Raw genomic sequence first — 19,922 nt, 5'->3', positions numbered from 1 at the left:
CCTACCTATCGACCCATCAACTCATGAACCGGGGACCAACGGCTTTGGAAGGCGTGATCAGAGATGTTATGCCTCAGAACATCCCAGCGGCGCCGACTGGGATTGAACCCAGGCCTGCTGGGGTGAGAGGTAATCACGCTTACCACTACACCACCGACGCCGTTACCTAGCAGTATTAGTTACAAAGACAGTTCTTTCATTCTTACCATGCAAATCGACGCCCTTCTGGATACCAAGACGAACCAACACGGGAACAATCAACACGGAGAGACCTACAGGACCAGGGATTTCAGGACTAACGCAGGACAACGACACACACCACCACATCAGGCAACCAAGATTCATCCCGCAGGAGCCAAGGATCGTGTAAGTCAGGGACGACTTTCCAGTAGAGGGGGAATCGTCAGGAAAATACTGATAGGTGGATTGACCAATCAGGCAGTAAGGTTGGTTGGCGCGAAATGTGGCGCATCACGCCACGTAGCTCCACCATTAGGAGACAGGTAACATAATTTTGTAATGTAAGCATATTTTTCTTTAAAACGGTAGAGCACACGAGGCTCTACCTCTTTTTCATCATAAATGTGTAACGTGTAAGATCGGTAATAAATAGTGTTAGCATTAAAAGTTCTTTTTAAAAAGTGAACTACGAAGAAGATCCCTTAACTTAGATAGCGATGAAACGTCGCTAGAACTATTCCACAGCCGCAGACAGTATATGAGCAAGTCAAACGTGCACTCTTTTGCCTGTGGATTTGAAGAAAAACTTCAAGTCACCTCATGCATTAATGTATGAGTAAGGTAAAAAAAAAGTGTGTGTTTAACTAGTACTGTTGCCCATTGATAAGCTCAGTTTCAACTTCTATTCAATTTTCACACTGCCGTAGTCTAGCGTAACTATCTACCCGCTGGATGTGAAAGCCTCCTTAATAAAGAAACCTAACCTAACCTATCTACCTACCTACCCTCTTCAGACCTTCCTCTAGCTAATAAATTATCATGATTCAAGTTCGATAGCATTTTCAACCAACTCTGAACAACATTTTGTGAAATTAAAAATTAATTCGATCATTTCATTAGGATACAGAAAAATTGAATATAGTTTTAAGTACATCCTCGTTTTGCAGGAAGAACTGCAGTAATATTTATTAGTTTGACTCCAAAAACAGTTGGCCACTGATGATTATTAACAATATTGAACTACTACCACGAATTGGAAGCAGCCTGAAACCAAACCCAACTAAATCAAATCACCCTTTCAAACAGTCAACCACTGTTGCTTGCACATTTTCCAGCATTCCCAGCCTGGAGTAACATTTGAAAACAAGCAAAACTTTGTGGTTGAATCAGGGAATGTACCCTGCTTCAACAGATAGTTCGAGATGAAACCGGAATTTCCAACGATCAGCCAAGTGACCAAAAATTGAAATATTAAAACTATTAAAACATACTTTCCCTCAGCACCGCAATTTACATTTTCCAACCCGAAACAAGTGTGGGACTGTGCCAAGGATGAAAACGGCAATAACCCTTTACCCAGAACTAGCCGGAGCTGAAGTGATCTATAAATATAAATTACTTCTTACTCTAATTCCTTACATTCCTTGAGTGGGTTCTCCCAGTGTTTCGGCTTTCGGCTAGACACAGTGTGGCAGAGAGTGGATCCTGCTCTTTGCTTGTAACTATTGCTTGCCACTGCCGGAAAACGTGTATCTCTATCTGTGTGAATGCATGAATACTTGCAAATATGCAGACGAAGGAAACCGAGCCATGAAATTGAAACAGATGTTTGCCGGAGGGTGGCTTTTTTCCGAGTCATGTTCACGGCTCATGGTGAGACGGGACGAGACGAGACAAGGCGAGAACGACGAATCGATAGCACCGAGCACACCATTGCATTGGGGACCACTTTTTCGGGAAGGAAGAAGTTCGTATCGAATATATAGTTGTAAAACTTTAATCCTTCGATGCCCCGGGAGGAAGAGAATTATTTTTACATTCCATTCCCTGTCGGTTCTTCCCACACACATGTTGAATCTGGATGAAGTGATCAAGAGATTTGGGAACAGGCTAATCTCCGAGGGCAATTTGGAGAAACTTTCCGCTCGAGCGGTCGGGGAAGAATGTTGGATGGTCGAGGTATTTTTATTTTTGTAGTGCTTTCCAGCGTAAGTAAGCCAAGATTTGTAGAACAAAAAAGAAAATTGATTTTCCCAGTTGTAAGTGAACTTTAACTGCAATTTGATTCAATTTCTGGTTCGTCAGCTGAAAAACTTTGCTGCATTCCAGTGCACATCAGTTGAAGAAAAAGAGGAAAATTTTCTTTATCCAGCACGGGAACGAGGACAAAGCGAAGTAAAAGTGCTAAAATGAGCTTACAATTAAGTTGTCCAAGAAGAGTTCCTCGTTTTTCATTCTGCTGTTCTTTCTAGGTAGCATCCATCGACCGAAGCAACGACAACGTGCTGAGATGGTCAAGTGGCAAATCGATGATTGTTGGAAAGATTTGTGCAAAGCACAGGCACTTTTTCCGATGCCTTTCGATTTGAAACTGTCAACTCCGGAGAAGCAGTCCTAATGGACTATTGGCAATTCAATTATTTCCGCTTGAACAAAGTTGAGCTAGTGTGGTTTCTGTTTGCCTGAGCTTTGGATTTTGACCTGGAAGAAAGGAGTTACTTAAAATCGATTTGCGGTGAAAGAAGGGCAACACTTTTTATATTGATGTATGGACTAATCAGTACATGGGATGCTTTAAAAAAACTTCAGTTGCATAATTGCTTATACAGGCAAAAACTAGCTGTATAAACCAATTTTTGCCTGCATAGACTAATTTGTATGACGAGCCGTCCGACAGAAAGATACCCCAATGAGTGTGGAGAAGCGCCTGCCCTTTTCCCACGAGTGTTAACAACAGGGAGTTGACAATTTTACTCTCCCCATTCAAATCGCTTCAATCGGGTTTCCTGATGGTCCCTCCCAATCCCGGCATTGTTTTATATATATGATTAATAATAAAAATTTAGAATTTAAAACGATCTCACCAACTTTTGCTGTTTCTTCACCTTTCTGTCCAATTTTCGTACCTTATTGAGAACTCGTTGTCCTTCTCTGCATCACTGCTAGTCGCTACTAGTCTCCTGAAAGTCTCCTTTATTATTTCTGATGTGTTCTACGATATTTCGACGTCCATTATCTTTGTATGACAGTGTCTGCGGGTATTTTCTTAACGAGCATTACTCCATTGTCGTTTCGCATGTGCTCCATTTTGCAGCTCTTCTTCCACTTTTACTTTGTTTACTCCATGTTATCGACAAAGATATAGATATAAACAATAATAGCAATGATGTGATATAACCACAATGGGATGGTCGTTCATAATGGTTCAACGAATGAGAAATGAGGGAAGGTTTAAATTCAACACGATTTGAGGTATTTCAAAGCAACATTACATTTGTTCACCAACAATTAATACATTTTCAATATGTTATCCAAACTAATTTTTGGAAGAATTTACTTGTGTTTTATACAATTAGTATCAATTTCCGTCATATCGTATCTTCAAATGATATTCGCAAGGACTATATGTGATGAAATATGAAACGCTCTTGCTTGCATAATCAAATTTGCAGCTAAAACTGTTAATTGAAGGTAGCCTTTTTAGCCTAATACCGTATGCATGATAATGTTTACACCATTGAGCAATGTCAAAATTTAAAAAAAATCTCAAAAATTTCGCTTTCGAGTTTTTCATTTATTCAAAGGGGGATGTTTCTCAGAGTCTTGAACTATGTTAATCATCGATTCAGTTTCCACTTGCTGCAATTACGGCCTCCACACGCTTCCGGAATGCACGGCAGGTTCTAATAATGTAGTCTGGATCCATTTCTCTCCAGGTACGGGTCAATGTTTGTCTGAGGCTTGCTGTACTCGGGTGGCGTTTAGAACAGGCCTTGGCCTTCATGACGCTCCATATTGAGTAATCCAGCGGATTAAGATCGGGGTTGGATGGCGGCCACATATCCTTTGCCCAGAATGGAAGATGTTCCTGCAACCACTTCTGAGTGCGGTTCGAGGTGTGGCACGGAGCCCTATCTTGTTGAAATACAACATTTGACTTTGGACCGTACTGTTATTTGATCCACGGAAGAACATACTTACTTAAAATCCCGATGTAGACCTCCGTGTTGACCTTGTCGCCTTCTGGAATGAACACCAGGTCCATTTTTTGCCATTGGAAGCCACCAATCCAAAAACCAAAACGCTAGCAGGATGCTTTGTCTGATTCACGTTCTTGTGCTCGTCGGCCACGTCTTTTACCCGAAGAGAACTAATATACCGGTCGGTTCTGGAATTTGATACGGGATCGACGGTAAACATGCTCTCGTCGGTGAACAGGATTACCGGATTTTTTCGCTTAAGGAAGTTCAAGATTTTCTTGCACCGTTCGACTCGTAGCTCCCGGATGCGGTTGGTAATCATGTGAGTTTTTTTTTCGTGCCCTCGACTTCACCCCGCAATCTTCCTTTACGATCTTCCGTACCATAAAATCACTGATTCCGTGTTCCTTTGCCATTTTCCCTATTGAACGCACTGAATTCACCCGAATCTTCCTTTTGATAGCAGCGATAACCCTCGGAACCCGAGCTGACCTCGGACGACCTGTGGCCACCTTCACGGATAGTTTTCCTTTCTTTTCTCGGTCTAAAACCCTTTTGACGGTCCACCGGGACACTCCCACGGCTATTGAAATGTCATTTTGCGACATTTGCGCGTGGGACAAATCAAGAATACGCTGCCACTTCGTCATGATGCAACTGTCAAACTAAGTAAATCATTTTCTTTTATACACAGCCTACTACCAACAATCAATACGAAACTAATGATTTTAAATTGGCTCACTACTTGACTAGCCTATTGGTCCCAAGCAAACGATTAACGTACCCCATTCTAGTCGAAATTCTAGTACCACGCAATGTTTGTTTTGATTCGCTATGAAAGTTTGACAGATAAAATGAGGGGTTATTGGTTTTTCCTATGTTTCGAGGGGTGAATCGATTAGCTTGGGACCGAAGATAGTACCAGAGCTGAGCTAAAAAGTTGAGCACGTTCCTTTGGGACCTACTAGTCTTAGAGTTACCTCTATGCTACTACGGTGTGAGCTATAGGTTACGTGCATGCAAAGAAAACCAAGGCACTGTATGCACAGGTGAAACGGGAACCTTTTTTGTACGATGGTGAAACATTATCACGCATACGGTAGACGCTCACTAAAAGAAGGGAAAACTCCCACAGTTCAATAAAAAATTGCTAACAAACCTGCTTGATCGGGAGGAAAAGATATTGAAAAATCAGAAGTATTAAAAAAAAAATCTGTGAAATACTTCATAACAAGTTGTTTATACGATAATTTCAAAAATGTGGGCAAATGTTGTTGTTCGATGATTTTTGTTAATGTTTATTTTAGTATTTCACAGCATTTTTTGTAATTTTATTTATGAAAAATATTCAAACAATATTGAAGCAGGTAATTTTAAGTAATTCAAGTTTAATAACTTTTTTGGCTTTAACTATTTTGTTTGTATAAATTCTGCGGGAAGTTAACAATTTTGCATAGTTGAAGATGCTAAGTTTCAAATAACAGGCTTAAAGTGGTCCTTTTATGCGATAGATGAGGAGATGAAAGTATAGAGTTGATAGTTCCGTTAGAGTACGGCAGTGTGAAAATTGTATATAGAGACTAGAAAGCGAGCAAGGACAACTTTGAGGAATGTACGAATCGGGTTGATCATCTCTCTTTACTAAACTACGCAGTATGCGAGGGTATTTCCCCTAGCCACCACTGGCAAAAAGAGATGATCACCGATTTGCTCATGTACCAACAATGTGTTTGAAACAGTTCTATCGATTGTACCGCACTCCGTTCAGATAACGACTTGAGTTAATGGTTGGAAGCATAAGGAATAACTCTTTTCGTGCTTGTTGGTTTCATGTAAACTTCTTATTCAAAAGAAGAATATGATGACGATTCCCTGATGACAAGAAGATCGAGAAATGCGAGTTTTCCTTTTTTGACGTAGGATTATGACTTTTGGCAACATATTGGGAGTACAAATTCAACGAACCAAAATCGACCGCGTTACGAAAAGTGGTGATGGATTTTAATTATAAACTAGCAATTCGATTGGAAATGTTTCTACTAATCTGCTAAAATGAACACTTTATTAAGTTTCAATAGGTCACCATTGAAAATTACCTATATGCCCAACTGTTGCAATGGTGATCAGAGTTATCACACCTGCAAAAAGTCCTTTCCCTAACACAGATTTCAAAATCGAATTTCTTCTGGATTCACCGAACGGTGCTTTTTCAATCACCGTGTGTGATGGTGTCTGGTCGGTCATCATCAGCAGTGCTGGCGTTGAACATTGTTCTCCAGTACACAACGAAAGGCAAGCAGCGAGCTCCAGCCCATATGAGCGTCCCTTCACCGAAGAAGGAGGAAGAATCCGCACCGCTACTGATCGGATTCAGTAGCTCTTCATGTGTCGCAATTTTCCTCATATTCGAAAGTTTTTTTTTCTGGATAACCGAGGAAAATTTTACTCAGTCTTTGAATGACCTGCGTTTTTGTGAATTTGAGAGAACGGAAGTCAAATATATGTCAAACTCGAAGGTCGGGTACCGGGTGAAGTTAAATAACATATCTAAAACATAGGGTAGAGCACAGCTACAACACAAAACCTCTTAGAGTGTATTGGGTGAATTGCGAGCAATATGCCCCGCTGGATATGCCCAAGACTGGACGGGTGGCAGTTGGTGGCCGCGAACTGTTCCTGGGGAAAGCACTACACGCGAACCTTCTTCCAGATGACCGTGACAATGCAAGACATTTGTGTTCGTTAAAGGAAGTATTACGACAAAGATGCATCACGAAATGAGATGCAAAGCTTAGAGAAAATCAAAATTACGGAACCCATGAATTATAGGATCAAATTAACATGGTAAGACCAGCCCAAATACATTTTACAATAAAAAAAAATCATAAACTAAATACGTACCAGGTAGAAAAAGAATACTTTCGAACCTGGAAGCGTATATTTGATCCCAATATCCATCTGATAACGGTGTTGCATACATGCGGGGTTTAATGTAACTGAAAGTAGCCTCGGAATGGGCGTGACTCTCCAGACATTCTGAAATGGGTTGCTGGATCTGCAATAGAGCTATAACTTTCTAATTCCAGGACTAAAGCTGTTTACAATGACCATAAATGCGACATTGTAGAGAGAGTTCTTCCATAATATCACTGCCGTCAAGTGGGGGTTAGAAGGAATACAAGCACACACACACACACACATACACACACACACACATACATACACACACACACATACACACACAGACACACACACACACACACACACACACACACACACACACACACACACACACACACACACACACACACACACACACACACACACACACACACACACACACACACACACACACAAACACACACACAAACACACACACACATATACACACACACACAAACACACACACACACACACAGACGGCAAGACGCCAGAAATTGAAAACGGAGGAGCGAACGTGTTCGCAAGGAGCGGGATGTTGCAGAGATCACCAGTGTTGAACCTGGAGGCAACAGCGAGTCCCAACAGCAGCAGTAAGCCCCAAGGTGAGCAGCAAGGACACCAAGGAGAGCTAGGTATTATGCTAAGCCAGCAGTAGCACACCCCAAGAAGGATTGCAGCTTGGGAAGACCAAATTGATGGAGGTCAGGAGGAGGATCAATGAACTCCATGACTTCATCAAGGATAAGAGCAACGTCCACAAGGCAATAAAGGAAATGGTGACGGGCATCAAATCCGCCATTATTGCTGCCGAACGTGAACAGGATGCGCTGAGGACGAGGTCCGTAACTGCCGAAAGAGCACTGATCGAGGCCAAGGAGAAAGCAGCAGCTGAAATACAGGAGACGCCAAAGGGACCTCGAAATCCACGCTCGGAGAAGAGGAAAAGGGAAACTCCAGGAGAGGAAGAGGAGTTGAAAAAAGTCAAGAACGACAAAGAAGACAACAAGGAGGAAGGCTGGCGTACCGTCGAGAAGCCAAAGGAGAAGTGGAAAAAACGGAAGGAAAAAGACGTGAAGAAGAAAGCTGAACAGAAGAAGGAGATACCCAGGACTCGTCGGGAGCGAAGTAAGGGCGATGCTCTGATCGTCGAAGCTAAGGACAAAACGTCGTATGTAGCACTCCTCCGGAAGGTACGAGAGGATCCGGAGTTGAAGCAACTAGGAGAGAACGTGGTGAAAACCAGGCGAACCCAGAAAGGCGAGATCCTCTTTGAGCTGAAGAAGGATCCTGCTATCAAGAGCTCAGCCTACAAGGAGCTCGTTGAAAAGTCTCTTGGCGAAGGGGCGAGCGTAAGAGCTCTATCCCAGGAGACAGTGGTCGAGTGCAGGGACCTGGACGAGATCACCACAGAAGAGGAGCTAAGAAGTGCGTTGAGAGTGCACTGCGATCTGGGAGATGTCCCGATGTCAATCCGCATGAGGAAGGCGTACGGCGGCATGCAAACGGCGGTTATACGGCTTTCGACAGCTGCAGCGAATAAGCTGTTGGAGACGGGCAAGGTCAAGGTTGGCTGGTCATTGTGCTCGCTGAAAGCCACTCCTCGGGTTACCAAGCAATTGGAGCGATGCTTCAAGTGCATGGGATTCGGTCACCAGGCGAGGAACTGCAATGGCCCTGACAGATCTGATCTGTGCAGGAAATGCGGAGAGAAAGGCCATATTGCAAGAGGCTGCACGAAGCATCCGAGGTGTATGCTCTGCAAAAAAGAGGACGGTAACGATCATACGACGGGAGGCTTCAAATGCCTAGCATACAAAAAGGCGATGGCAGGCCAACAGTAATGGAGGTAACCCAAATAAACCTCAATCATTGCGACATTGCTCAGCAACTGTTGTGGCAGTCGACAACAGAAACAAAGTGCGACGTTGCAATCATTGCGGAACCGTATCGAGTCCCTCCCGATAACGGTAACTGGGTTGCGGATAGAGCTGGGATGGCAGCTATACAAGTTATGGGCAGATACCCCATTCAAGAAGTGGTTGCGAGCTCATACGAAGGCTTCGTCATCGCCAAAATCAACGGAATCTTCATGTGTAGTTGTTACGCACCCCCCAGATGGACGATTGAGAAGTTCTACGAGATGCTTGATGGACTTACCGAAGAGCTGGTCGGACGACGACCGGTAGTCATCGGAGGAGACTTCAATGCTTGGGCAGTGGAGTGGGGAAGCAGGTGTTCCAATGCAAGAGGGCACAGTCTGCTGGAAGCTCTGGCAAAACTGGAAGTTATGCTGGCCAATAAAGGCACCAGCAGCACTTTTCGCAGAGATGGCCGAGAATCCATTATCGACGTTACTTTCTGCAGTCCGTCGCTGATGGCAAACATGGATTGGAGAGTGTGCGAAGGATATACCCATAGCGACCATCAGGCGATACGATATGGCATCGGTCAACGGAATACTGTGGCAGTACGGAGGACGAGAACTTGTGACCGAAAGTGGAAGACGAAAGCTTTCGACAAGGATTTGTTCGTTGAGGCACTTCGTGTGGACGGGAGTCCCGTAGATCTAAATGCGGACGAGCTGACAGAAACGTTAGTGAGAGCATGTGACACGACCATGCCGAGGAAACTGGAGCCAAATAACATACGGCGTCCAGTCTACTGGTGGAACGAGGCACTTAGTACTCTCCGCGCTAGTTGCCTCAGAGCCAGAAGACGTGTTCAGAGAGCAAGAACGGAAGCAGACAGAGAGGAACGAAGAGAAGTGTTTCGAGCGGCCAGGGCCGCTTTTAAACGAGTGATTAAGCAGAGCAAGTCGAACTGTTTTAAGGAGTTGTGTCGAGACGCTGATGCCAACCCCTGGGGCGACGCATACCGAGTCGTGATGGCGAAGATCAGAGGTCCAACGATGCCCGCTGAAATGTGCCCAGAGAAGCTGAAAGTCATCGTGGAAGGACTTTTCCCGAAGCACGACCCAACAACCTGGCCACCTACACCGTACGGAGAAGGAGAGGGAGATAACGTCGAAATCACCAACGAGGAGCTCGTAGTAGTGGCGAAAGGATTGAAGGTGAAGAAAGCTCCCGGTCCGGATGGAATCCCCAACGTAGCGTTGAAAGCGGCGATCCAGTCATCCCCGGACATGTTCAGGATGGTGCTGCAGAAATGCCTGAACGAGGGTCACTTCCCTGACAGGTGGAAGATACAGAAGCTAGTGTTGCTGCCGAAACCAGGAAAACCGCCGGGGGATCCAGCATCATACAGGCCTATATGCCTGCTGGATACACTCGGAAAACTCTTGGAGAGGATCATCCTAAACAGGCTGACGAAATACACGGAGAGTGAGCACGGATTGTCGGAGAGGCAGTTCGGATTCCGGAAAGGGAGATCAACGGTGGATGCAATTCGGACAGTGGTCGAGAGAGCTGAAAAGGCGTCCAAACAGAAGCGGAGAGGAGAGAGATATTGCGCCGTGATAACGATCGACGTCAAGAATGCGTTCAACAGCGCCAGCTGGGAGGCCATCACCGAAGCACTGCATAGAATGAGGGTCCCTGACTACCTGTGCAGGATCCTGAGGAGTTATTTCCAGAACCGGGTTCTGGTCTACGAGACAGACATGGGACAGAGATCGATTAGGATCACAGCGGGAGTTCCACAAGGCTCCATCCTTGGTCCAACGCTCTGGACCGGGATGTACAACGGCGTGCTAACGCTGAAACTGCCCAAAGGAGTTGAGATCGTTGGCTTTGCGGACGACGTCGTCTTGACGGTAACAGGCGAGACGCTGGAAGAGGTGGAAGTGTTGTCTACCGAGGCAATCGACATGATTGGTAACTGGATGAAAGGAGCGAAGCTGCAAATAGCCCACCACAAAACGGAAGTGTTATTGGTCAGTAACTGTAAAGCGGTACAGCGGGCAGAAATCACCGTCGGGGAGCACACCATAGCCTCGAAGCGTGTGTTAAAATACCTGGGTGTGATGATCGATGATCGGCTAAACTTCAACAGCCACGCCGAATATGCCTGTGAGAAGGCTTCGAAGGCCATCAACGCGATAGCTAGAATCATGCCGAACAACGCTGGTCCCAGCAATAGCAAGAGGCGTCTTCTGGCCAGCGTGTCATCATCGATACTGAGATATGGAGGTCCAGCCTGGGTTCCAGCGCTGGAAACGAAGCAGAACCAAAGGAAACTGAGCAGTACGTTCCGGCTCATGGCCATGCGAGTCGTGAGTGCGTACAGAACCATCTCGTCCGAAGCAGTATGCGTTATCGCCGGTATGATCCCTATCGGCATCACCCTGGCGGAGGACAGCGAGTGCTACAGGCAGAGAGAAGCCGGAAGAGTACGGAAAGTTGTGAGAGTGGAGTCATTGGCTAAGTGGCAACAGGAGTGGAACACGACGGAGAACGGTAGATGGACACATAGACTAATACCGATTCTTTCGACCTGGGTGAACAGAAAACACGGAGAAGTCAATTTCCACCTAACGCAGTTCCTGTCTGGCCACGGCTGCTTCAGGAAATACCTGCATCGGTTCGGACACGCAGCGTCACCCCTCTGTCCGGAGTGTGGCAACGTCGATGAAACGCCGGAGCATGTGGTCTTTGACTGTCCAAGGTTCGAGGCAGTGCGAACGGAGATGCCTGTCCTTAACGTGGAGAATGTCGTTGATGAAATGTGTCGAGAGGAGGACTCTTGGAATGCCGTCAGCAGGGCAGTCACACAGATTATGTCAGAGCTGCAGCGTAAATGGAGAGAAGAGCAGCGATCTAGCAACGCCAGCTAGCGCTGAGAGTACGACAAGTGCATGAGCACAGCCACCCCCCGAAGTAGTCGCTTCACAGTGGTCCCGGGGGGATCCAGGCAGAGGAGAGAGTAAGGAATGGGTTTTAGTGGAGCTGCACTAGGCAACTAGTGGATACCACACCGTGCCACCTTCACTACAGGCCAGGCTTCTTAAAGCTTTCCTAAACCTTACTATAAAAAAAAAAAAAAAAAAAAAAACACACACACACACACACACACACACACACACACATGCACACAAACACACACACACACACACATACACACACACACACACACACACACGCACACACACACACACACACACACACACACACACACACACACACACACACACACACACACACACACACACACACACACTCACAAACATATATATATATATATGCACACACACACACACACACACACACACAAACACACACACATATACTCACACTTACACATACACATACACACACACACACACACACACACACACACCCACAAACACACACACATGCACACAACACACACACACACACACACACACACACACACACACACACACACACACACACACACACACACACACACACACACATGCACACAAACACACACACATATACACACACACACACATACACACACACACACACACACACACAAACGCACACACAGACACACACACACACACACACACACACACACACACACATATATATATATACACACACACACACACACACACACACACACACACACACACACACACACACACACACACACACACACACGAACACACTAATTTACACTCCTTCAGTGTGATCTCCACGTGTTTCACCATGCTATGTAGTGAATCCTTTTGAAGCTGCCTGTTCGGTCCGTTGTTAATATTTGTTGTCATCTAATTGCCGTAATCGTCCTTGTCCATGATAGCGACCACCTATCTACTTTCACATACTATACTGCTTTAGCTTTCAACTCCTTTACAACGTGAATATGCTTTTCGTTGCTGCGACTTTGTTCCTGTCCGTCCTTGATTATTTTTGATGTTCTGGCTGTATTCTGTGATGATGTTGGAAGTGTTTTGGTAATCGCTGTCTCTACGTCAATGATGTTCTGCTCAAGGTTGCAAATACTCATTTCAGCTAAAATAATGTTTTTTGGAATAATAAAACCAAAAGATGGTATGATGGCATGTTTTACTTGTAACTTACAAGAAGAGGTTACAAAGTATGCGTTTGAAACATAAAACCAGTAAATTTTACTTTCTATGAGTCACAATCAGCGATTTGCTGATCGCTGAGTGAGTGAGTGAGTAAGTTAGTGAGTGTGTGAAAAATCGCTGATTGTGACTCTCATGAAGTGAAATAAATAGATTTAATATGTCAAACACATTCTTTGCAAGCTCTTCTTGTATCCTACCAATTCAAAATATGATCATGGCATCTAATTATTTCATAATTAAAAAAAAAACATTGTTTTAGCTGAAATGAGATTTTGCAACCTTGGTTCTGCTCCACGTCCGGCTTAGTTGTAACTGCGTATCATAGCCCCTTGTTGTGGTGTGTAAATGGGGTGAACCCTCGGCGTCGTGGTGATGGTAGTTGGGGTTTGCTCACCCGACCAGTGTGTCGTCCTTGTGCGTTGAGACTCGTGTCGTAGTCTGTTTAGTTTCCTATTGTGCAGCTTTTATTTCCTATTCAATTCGTGCTCCTCTACTACCTACAATTGTCTTAGAAAGAATCTCCTGGAAATTAATTATATCTATCAAGGATAAGCAAATATGGTTGTGGAATTAAATGGAAATTACTAATCGTTCACTCTTTCTTCAAGAATATGGGTGCATACCTTATGCTGTGCACTTAGAGTCAGCGTGTGGACATATAAAAGCGTTATCCTTTCTTCTTCTTTTCCTTGATTTTTTTTCCGTCGATCTTGTTTTCCGTTCTGAGCACCAATGCTACCGACACCAGGGAGGCAGCTCCCACACCTGAACCCTATGTATAGACCCATCAACTCATGATCCGGGGACCAACGGCTTTACTACGTGATCAGAGATGTATGCCTCGGTGGCGCCGACTGGGATTAAACACAGGCCTGCTGAGGTGAGAGGTAATCACACTTACCACTACACCACCGGCGCCGCTAAAAGCGTTATCCTGCAAGTGATACCAATAACTGCTCATAATCATTGCTGATTTGTGAACAAGACACTGTAAATTATGCCCAAACTCTGTCCGGTTTGATGTCGAACAGATTACAGGCGTAAGATTATCGCATTCCACCACCATAATTCCCTTCCAGCAACTCTTTCAGCAGGCATGAAAATGGCAGCAGCAACGGCGAAAATGTGCTAAATGAAAGTATATTGCATCCTTTTGCCGACACGAGAGTTTAATCTCTTTTTAGGTTTTGCACCATCCACTTCCAAGCATCGTCGACGTCGCTTTCTTTTTATTTACGAGCCTGCATCCTTCCTGAGCTACGAAATGCGAGCCTACCCAAGAAGATGCGGTTTTCTGTCGTTTTAGTTGAAGAAGAAATGATAATAAAATTTTAATTTGTGTAAAATTACACTTAATTGGCGTTGCAATTTAATGAGATTCCAGAATTGGGGATTTCGGAAAGTTTTCGTTTGGCTGATGAATAGATTATAGCATAGCGCAGCGGGAGTAAAATAAACAAATCGATGTCCGTGGCGTTCCGTTCCGACAACCAACGCTGCCTATCGACCAACCAGTTTCGCAAAACTAATTTAAGTTTAATAAATTTCCTGTCACTTCAAGTGTTGTTTTCGCTCGGAAGCTAAAGTTTTATTGTTTTACAACCACCGTAGCTAATTGTTTGCCGATGCAGTTTGTGGAAAAGTTTGCCTGTTCGGAAGTGCATCTCACCTTTCCTTTGGATCTTGGTTGAAGTACTCTGTTTGCCAATTCATCAGCGAAGAAAGTGTTTTTTTGTACCAAGGTGAAAAGTCCCAAAGTTAATTCAACTTCCTTGGTGTTGCTGGGGCCGGGATCTCGAGTTGTTTGTGTAACAATAGTGTTTCATGCAGTTTTGCTTCGGCGAGGGGCAGGTGAGCGTGCCATACAACCGACTGTGAAGTGTTGTGAAAGCAAATCCATGCTTGTACAGCTTAAATCGGAGGATGTCTAATGAATATTGTTTTCAAAGTTTAATTTGCGTTTAATGCAGATTCGTGCCAGGAATCAGAACTTGTCAAAATGGATGTCTGATTCTTGAAGATGGTCTCACTCTATCGGGGACTGTTGGATCTCTACAGTTTTGCACCAAACATATGTGACATTAGGGTGCTTCATTTATAGGATTTCTTATAGGTCACCCTCCAGTTGCTGGGATTTCAGTTGATGGTGGTGGCGCGGGAGGAGTGGTGAGGATGTATGTGATATTTGCACTAGTATGGTATCTTTCATGGGAATGCAAGTCGAGAATGGTACCTACATGTATATTATTCCACAGTTTTTATACGTAGTTGGATGTGGATGTTTCTTAAATAGACACGCTCATAATGATATTTTTCTAAGTAGTAAATTACACTTCTCCTTCTTTATGAATGTTAAAATAACTATTGTGTTAGAGTGTTCGACTGTGAGGTTTTACAATAAACAGTTTCGGCTTGGCAGTCTGGCAATCACTCAATCAGAACAAATTAATTTTGTAATTTGTCCCTACGTTTCGGCTAGAAGGTCCTAATCAGAGCTGAAACGTAGGGACAAATTACAAAATTAATTTGTTCTGATTGAGTGATTGCCAGACTGCCAAGCCGAAACTGTTTATTGTTAAAATAACATACTGCGCCCAAGCATTCTATGTGGCATCCACTCCACATTTATTTATAATGGTTTTATAACGGCAATGAACAATCAATTCAGTTAAAATAAAGCTTTTCAAAGTGTAAAATATTCCTACCTAGTAATTAGGGTGGGTGAGCCAGTACTGGAGGAACTAAGACAACTTATTTATTAAAAATTTTAATGACGATGTACGTACAATTTTTAAACGTCAAACTAAACACAGTTCGAAAAAGTAGCGTAAATTTATGTCACTAAGATGCACATAAATGGAGCGTCACATATCATACAAATTCACATTACAGATCGTGTAAATTTATGAGTCATTTATTGAAATATTCTAAATATTCTATTCAACCATCCATCTTTGTAAGCACTGGAGCCTCTGGACCGTACGTCACCATTCCAATTTCAGCGATTAAGGCTGAAGCGGCTGCCGTTTGACCTCCTTGTTCTTCAGGTTTTAGTTCATGCTGTCATCCGCATTCTGGAGAAGGATCACATAAATGTTGACTTTCCAGTTGTACAACGAACATCCGACCGTCTTATGATGGTTAATCTACGACTCCCGAACATCGCTGTGCGTATATGCTTCACAAACCAAAGAATCTAAAGGAAAAACAGGAAGTGAGAAAATGATGAAGAGGAAACAGAAGAAGACGGAACGGATGAAACGTGGTGAAGAAGACGGATGAAGATGAAAAGGATAACGGGATGGAAGCTGATTTATTTATTTATTTATTTTGTTTTTCTTCATCGGACTTAACGTGTCTAAATGAAGCCTGATGGGGAAAAGCCTAGAAAAGGCGTAAAAACCCCATATCTTTTCGAAATACATGAATCACAATAATACAATATAATACAATTACAACGAACATTAATCAAGTCTATAGCTTAAAAAAGTCATCCTCCTTCTCAGAAGTCTGCGTTGAATACGGTGACGAAACCTACGAGATTTTGATTTTTCGCATGCTTTAATGTTTTTAAAAAATCGGATTTTGATGCCATTTGTAATTAAAGCATGATATGGTCCATATGGATATATTTTAAAAATTTCTGTATTTACACCAAAAATTGTGATTTTTTTTTAAGTATGCCATTCGATTACCTATAGCTTGAAACGGATAATGTGATTGAAATCAAGTCGATAGATTGTATCGTTGTCGAGAAATCGTTAAAAACGTACCGTGTAAATCGTGGAAAACCGTGTAAAAAAAAACCGTGTAAAAAAAAACCGCGTAAAAAAATCGTGTAAAAAAAGACTTCAGTGTATTGCCAAAGTCTTGGTCCGTGAATAAAGTTGTAGCAGAATTCAACGCACCAACGTACATGGTGAGGCAGGTGAAGAGCCTTGTTAATGAGCAGGGTATTCTAAGCACACCCAACAAAAGAAGTTGGCATGGGATCAACGATGATACAAAAAAACTAGTTAGGGATTTTTTTGATGACAATGATATTAGTAGACCTATGCCCGGAACAAATGATTTTGTTTCCGAGTTTAGAAATGGACGAAAGGAACACGTTCAAAAACGCCTGTTAATGATGTCCCTCAAAGAAGCGTACATGATTTTTGTTGATAAATATTAATATTGGTTTCACTGTAGTGATGGGCAACTGAACCAACCGGTGCGCACCGTGTGCTGGTTCGTGTTCAAAATATACTCCTGTGTTTATGTAAGCGTGTAGGGTAGGATGGTGCAAAACGCATCCTTTAAGCAAAATCGTCAATGGCTGGCGAATGGAAGCTAAAATCAAGAAGAAAGTAATGGCGTTTGGTTCATAACTATGTTTTCTACAAAGATCGAGTGATTTAGAACTACAAAAGGATGATTTTCCATGACTTTCAAGGTATTTTTTAAATTGCTTCCAAAATGATAGCGGGGCAAAACGCCTGATTCATGATGCAATATGCATCACAACATTGGGACAAGACGCACGACAACAATGGCCAAAACGCACCACAACATTGGGGTAAAATGCACCCCATGGTAAACAAACCATAACCCCTGCAAGTAGATAATGCAAAGGGATGCGATATTTCAAATGATTATTTCTTTATGTTACATCAGAAATAAGGTCTCAAAATCTCAATAGAATGTTAAACTGTGATTCATCAAGTAAAATATCTAAAAAATATACGAAACGTAATTTTTTTTAATTTTTTTTTGTGATACATGATGATAAAAGCTTAATTTACAGTCGATGATTTTAACAACTGTGTCCTGTTTTGCACAAAATGCAATTTTTTTAAGGAATCAGTAGGTCAATACATGATTTTATGATCAAGAATTATTTGTTAAACCTCCAGTTGAAAACAATCACAAACCGTAACCCGGAAAATGCATCTGAGGAAAAGTTACCGCTGTTTTTCTATAAGTGGGCATTTTACCCCAGGGGTGCATTATGGGCTGTTCTCCCTTACCCTGGTTCGGTTGAGTTTTAGTGTACCAGTGTGTTCTAAATCAAAACCGTGGTCCGGTTTTCGAGTTGGTGTTCAGAACCGCAGCTTGAAAACCGAAAACCGGTGTGCTAGAATTTTGGTTTTGGTACACGAGATATAAACTGTGTGCAGGGTTCAATTATATGTTACCAAAACCGGGTATACCGTTCTTGGTTCGGAACATTGGCAAGAATTAAATAGCAGTGCTCCTAAAAAGGTGAGTAAAATATTTGTACCAAGCGACAGTTATTAATTCAATTGCCAAATAATTTGATAGACAATATTGGTAGCGAAGGAACTAGAAATCATTTTGAAGTCTGACAAATGCCCTTCGATATGGGTATTTTTGGAGTCCGCGTGACGCCTATAGTCTGGAAATCGATATCCGATACCTTCTTGAAATCCAGAAGGCGGCATCCTGTTGCAGATAAACTAAGAAATCCTGTCAAATACCCTTCGATATGGGTATTTCTGGAATCGGGGTGACGTATAAATGCCGGAAATCAATGTCTGACGCCATTTTGAAATCCAAGATGGTGGCTTACGGTTGTAGGAAAACTGGGAAATACTTGCAAATACCCTTCAATATGGGTATTTTTGGAATCGGGATGACGTATATAGACCGGATATCAATGTCAGACACCATCTTGAAGTCCAATATGGCGGCTTCTGGGTATACAAAAACTGGTAAATAATGTCAAATACCCTTCAATATGGGTATTTTCGGAATCGGGGTGATGTCTAGAGACTGGAAATCAATTTCTGACGCCATTTTGAAATCCAAGATGGTGGCTTCTGGTTGTAGAAAACTGGGAAATACTGTCAAATACCCTTCAATATGGGTATTTTTGGTATCGGGATGACGTATAAAGACCGGAAATCATTGCCAGACACCATCTTGAAATCCAAGATGGCGGCTTCCGGTTTTAGGAAAACTGGAAAATACTAGCAAATACGCTTCAATATGGGTATTTTTGGAATCAGGATGAGGTTTATAGACCGGATATCAATGTCAGACACCATCTTGAAATCCAATATGGCAACTTCCAGTTATAGGAAAACTGAGAAATAGTAGCAAATACCCTTCAATATGGGTATTTTTGGAATCAGGATGAGGTTTATAGACCGGATATCAATGTCAGACACCATCTTGAAATCCAAGATGGCGGCTTCCGGTTATAGAAAAACTGGGATATAATGTCAAATATCCTTCAATATGGGTATTTTTGGAATCGGGGTGATGTCTAGAGAGTGGAAATCAATGTCAGACGCCATTTTGAAATCCAATATGGCGGCTTCCGGTTTTAGAAAAACTGGGAAATAATGCCAAATATCCTTCAACATGGGTATTTTTGGAATCAGGATGACGTATAAAGACCGGGAATCAATGTCTGACGCCATTTTGAAATCCAATATGTCAGCTTCCGGTTGTAGAAAAACTGGGAAATAATGTCAAATATCCTTCAATATGGGTAGTTTTGGTATCGAGATGACGTATAAAGACCGAAAATCAATGTCTGACGCCATCTTGAAATCCAATATGCCGGCTTCCGGTTATATAAAAACTGGGAAATAATGTCAAATATCCTTCAATATAGGTATTTTTGGAATCTGGATGACGTAAAGAGACTGAAAATCAATGTCTGACGCCATCTTGAAATCCAAGATGGTGGCTTCTGGTTGTATAAAAACTGGGAAATACTAGCAAATACCCTTCAATATGGGTATTTTTGGAATCGGGATGACGTATAAAGACCGGAAATCAATGTC

The sequence above is a fragment of the Ochlerotatus camptorhynchus genome, unplaced genomic scaffold, assembly GCF_037179485.1.
Source record: "Ochlerotatus camptorhynchus isolate MF236.1 unplaced genomic scaffold, CSIRO-AGI_Acam_v1.1 ptg000002l, whole genome shotgun sequence".
NCBI classification, from domain to species: Eukaryota; Metazoa; Arthropoda; class Insecta; order Diptera; family Culicidae; genus Ochlerotatus; species Ochlerotatus camptorhynchus.
This window is presented reverse-complemented; position numbering follows the sequence as displayed.